Raw genomic sequence first — 5,000 nt, forward strand, 5'->3', positions numbered from 1 at the left:
GTGTTAAGTTACACTGGAAGGACAAAAAAAGAGAAAGAGATGGAATGGAAGACAGAAACACACAACGGAAGAGTCTGAAATGACACATTGGGTGCAGAGCCAAGAAACAGCGAGGCCATGAGAGCTGTGTGTGTGTGTGTGTATGTGTGTATGTGTGTGTGTGTGTGTGTGTGTGTGTGTGTGTGTGTGTGTGTGTGTGTGTGTGTGTGTGTGTGTGTGTGTGTGTGTGTGTGTGTGCGTGCGCGCGTGTGTGTGTGTGTGTGTGTGTGTGTGTGTGTGTGTGTGTGTGTGTGTGTGTGCGCGCGTGTGTGTGTGTGTGTGTGTGTGTGTGTGTGTGTGTGTGTGTGTGTGTGTGTGCGCGCGTGTGTGTGTGTGTGTGTGTGTGTGTGTGTGTGTGTGTGAAGACGTAAAATGGTAAGAGAGAGAAAGAACACAAAATCACTATCAGAGATTATGTCCAGAAAAGAGAGGAAAAGGGATGGACAGGATAACAGAGAGAGAGAGAGAGAGAGAGAGAGAGAGAGAGAGAGAGAGAGAGAGAGAGAGAGAGAGAGAGAGAGAGAGAGAGAGAGAGCAGGGAGGAGTGTCCCTGGCACAAAGAGAGAAAAGGATCAGAAACACAAAGAGACAAACTGATATCAGAGAGGCAAGGGAGTTATCGACATACTGAGAGTTAAGACACCAGTTCAAGTCACACTGGTGAGTGTGTGAGTGTGTGAGTGTGTGAGTGTGTGCGTGCGTGCGCACGCGTACGAGAGAGAGAGAGAGAGAGAGAGAGAGAGAGAGAGAAACAGAGAAAAACAGAGAAACAGAAAGTGAAACGGAAAGAAGCAGGTTACTGTTACTTTTTAGTATTTCTTTCTCTATCCCATCATATTCCATGCCACTCTTTCTTCCTCTATCGATATCTGTTTACGAGTCCATATTTCCACTTCGATCACCATAGTAGGTGAGGTTATTTTTCTACACTCACACAGTACGCAGCAGTACAGACAACCACACATTAAGGCCTACAAACATATTCCACACAAGACACCTATTCACACCTACACAGGCAATTTAATAGCTGGGGACAAACACTGTTAGGGGGTGAGCCAGAGGCCAAATTTTCACATATTGGTATCACCTGGGGTGGCAAAGTCTATCAATGTTTTTTGTAATCCTCCATGCCTGAGGGACATTATTTGGTATGATAGCCCTCTGGAAGTGGTAGCTTTCTTATATTTTTACTCACTTTTATAATGACACCCAGTGCATTTCGCAATACATGCCTGTATATGGATGTAGGCGTATGCAAGTGTCTGTGATGATGGGATATGTTTTTATTGATGTTACATCACATGTAGACACCTTAGGGATTTTAAAAATATACAGGTTTGATGGATAATGTACTTTCCTATGAATTATATCAGTCAAAATGTATCCGTCGTACACTTTTTCAGCAATATAATGCAAGGTTAGATTGATGCAGAAGCCTGTAGGAGGGTGGGTCAAATCCCAATGATTGCTATATCATATCTGTAGGGTGTGGGCATTCAGAACATATATGGGTTTGCTAGTTTAATATAAATTATACACCTATTTAGGCCCAAAACCTATAACTGTCCAATGGATTTCAATGGAAATCAATGCATTTCAATGTAATGCAAAGCACATTACATAGGCCTAACTAAGGTATAGTGGAATGTAGGAAGTTGTGAGATGCCTCAATGCACATTCTATCACATCTACAGTGTATAGACCTAAGAAAATATATGGATTGGATATCTTACTACAAATAACCCACTTATTTTAGACCCACAACTCATGGCCGTCCATTAAAAATCAATGCATTTAAAAGTATGAAATCTTTAGGACTTTACAGAGCTTATGTAGGGATAGAGGAAGTTGGGAGATGTTTCAATGCCCATTATGAACCTTTGGAAAATATACGGATTAGATTGCTAAATGCACATAATTCAGGTAGCCTACTTTAGATGCTGACCATTGAAATGCATTGCAAATGCAAGTTCTGCAATTACATTGTAGAACTAAGGTAGAGGAATGTAGGAAGTTGGGAGATATCACAACTCACATGTCACATCCAGTGGATCTTTAGAAAGCCTACATACATCCTTTTTTCAGTCAGTGGGCCAGGACACATTTAGCCTATATTTCTAATAAATTAAAGTGATAGTAGGCATGTGCTGGAGATGCATGCTAAGATGTCCTAAAATGGGCCAGAGTGCTATCGATACAAACTTGATCACGCTTACTTCGTTACATGAAATTAGATTTTCTTTTGGCAATTTTGTTTTGTTGAACCTCAAACCCATAAGCACTGGTAGTATTGGGTCACCCATGAAGTGAAAAAATGTTGCCTGGTCTCCTTTTTTCATATAGCCTACTTGCAGTTATGGAAAAAGTTTCTGACACAGTGTGGATAATTAGTTGATGGGGATGTGGACAATAATTTAACAAATTATAATGTGTGTGAATTACAATTTTCAAAATCTCCATCACTATTATCATAATCAGCCAGGTTGGGCTATTATATCTAGTCTTCCAAAAACCCAGTCATGAAGAGATTCAGTGTTTGCGCTATAGCTGTATAGAAAACATGGTGAATGATAAATGATGAAGTTGAATTTAGGGGCTGTTTGCCATTTGTTGGGTCCTGTGGCTTTTCCCCCATCCAATCAGCATCATTGGTGATTGCTGGTTGCTGGCGCAACAAATTGGAGAATGATAGGGGTAAGTTTCATGAACAGTTTCAATTTCTGAGTAATGAGTTTATTTTAGAACACATGCCACTAAGGGCCTCTGGCTCAGTTCCTCTGGCTTTTGAGGGTGTCTTTGAACTTCATACTGTAAACCCTTACAGGGAAGTGACAGGGTGATCATACCTGTGCTTTTGGTGGCTGTGAGACCCTTGCTTCCCACATCCCTCAGATGTTTTGGTGATGTACTTCAATTTCCAGACTGTGATGTAGCCTACCTTTCCATGGTACAATGTACTAAATAATAAGCTGGTTGTCTGAGGGCATGTGGAGGCAATCTCCAAAGGAAATGGCTGTATGAATAGAAAACTGAAGGATACACCAATATCTCCTGCCTTCTTGGGAGCTGATGCTGCCTCATTCCCATTGCAGGTCTCCACTTGCACTAAGTAACCACAAGTTATGCCTTTTCCCTCACCACTGATCTCTGGACTCACGATACAGTATGTCTGAATTTAGTGTCATCTGTAGTCATGCCGTGTTGCACTGCAAGTTGTTAGATTGGTAATGGGCATCTTGAAACTTCAAGCCACATGATGTAAGCTGAAAGTCCTCTTTCCAGTTACTGTTGAAATGGGGACTTTCTTAAATGGAGGGCACATCACTGAGCTCATGGGGCATGGCGCCAAAGACATCAGCAAGATCCAGGAAGATTACATGGAGGTTCTTTTTTCCAGCTTTGCTGTTTGGATTTAGTGTCAAGTCATGCTGCGTGTTACCTAGACATGCCGCCCTTTGAACAGTATCAATGTGCATGATTGGCCATCCTTTGTGAAGTAACACTGAAAAGGAGATTAATTTCCAAAATAGTAAGTGAGGAAATTGTGTTGAACTGGCAGATGTTCATTTGTATCCTTTTCCTTAGAGATCAGGGCCCCACCTGCTCTACGCCCCACTTCACACTACACACATCACATGTAGTCAATGATTTCAATTCACTTTGTGTGCTTCACTCTATCAGACTCAGAGGCAACAATCAATGCAAGGCACTAGTTTCCCTTGAATATCTTTTCTTCCTTGATGAATCATCAAATCCCTGTGAGATTCCTTCTTCCCTCCATCATGTTTGTGGAGTTATATTCCCGCTGGTTGTCTGTAGTATAGTTATTGTTCATCATGTACTTACTCATTCTCCAACATCTCAGTCACAACACATGAAATTAAACAGGACTCACCTGATGCCATTTCTGTCTGTATCATGATGTACCTAGTCTTATCTGTCTTTGACACTACATCAGTCAACACACCCAACATACCCAGCAAGTCAAGACACATTTTCAGAAAAAGTAATGGTCTAGTTTAGTTCCAGACAAAATGAAAATACTGTTATGCAGGATCTCCGTGTACTGTTCTTGAAACTGATGTGTGTGCAATTGCAATCACATCTTCCAGTTTTCCCCGTTACACTTTAGACCTACCTTCATTCTGTAATATAGCCTAGTTTGATTTGATTTTCAATGGCTAGATGATTTTTGAGTCTAAAATAACTGTACTGCATATTAAGCCCATTTGTTTTCCAAAGGTCTACAGTAGGTATATAATGTGCATTGAGAGATCTGTCGTGTCAACTTACATTGAGCTATACCTTAGTTCTGTAATGCACTTTGCATTACCTGGAAATGCTTTGATTTTCAATAGACGGCTATGAGGTTTGGGTCTAAATAACTCTGTAATGTGTATCAATCTGTCTAATCCAGGTTTACCCAACCTATTCCAACTCGGGGTCCCCTTGAAATGTTCATTCTTCATCACTGACTGAATAAATAAAACAAAACATACACTACAAACAAATATGATTTTGATTTTCAGAAAATGATTTCAAGTCCCACCTGGAATACAGTAAGGGCCAACCAGTGGGCCCAGGCCTAAAGTTCGAGAATCATTGATCTAGTCCATATTCTTTCTAAAGGTCTACATACTCTAGATGTGATATATTATGCATTGGGACAACTACAAATTTCCTACATTCCTCTACAACACATTTCTGTAATATACTTTGCATTACATTGCAATGCATTGGTTTTCATTCAAATCCATTGGGCCATTATGAGTTATAGGCCTGAAATAGCAGCATACCTTATATTAGGCAATCAAACCCATGTATTTTCTGAAAGCACACACTCTCCAGATATGATATAGCAAAAGTTGCAATCCAACCTATCCCCCTGGGGTCTCCCAACTTCCTCTATCCGTACTTAAGTTCTGTAAAGTACATTGTACTTTGAAATGCATTGATTTTTA

The 5,000-nt window shown here is 40.5% G+C and overlaps 1 protein-coding gene across 1 annotated transcript in view; it reads right to left on the reverse strand.

The window, feature by feature from the left end:
- Positions 1 to 5,000, reverse strand: part of bltp3b (bridge-like lipid transfer protein family member 3B) — a 141,631-nt gene that overhangs the window by 77,939 nt on the left and 58,692 nt on the right. The window lies entirely within an intron of this gene.

This window comes from Engraulis encrasicolus, chromosome 15 (assembly GCF_034702125.1).
Source record: "Engraulis encrasicolus isolate BLACKSEA-1 chromosome 15, IST_EnEncr_1.0, whole genome shotgun sequence".
In the NCBI taxonomy this organism is placed as follows: Eukaryota; Metazoa; Chordata; class Actinopteri; order Clupeiformes; family Engraulidae; genus Engraulis; species Engraulis encrasicolus.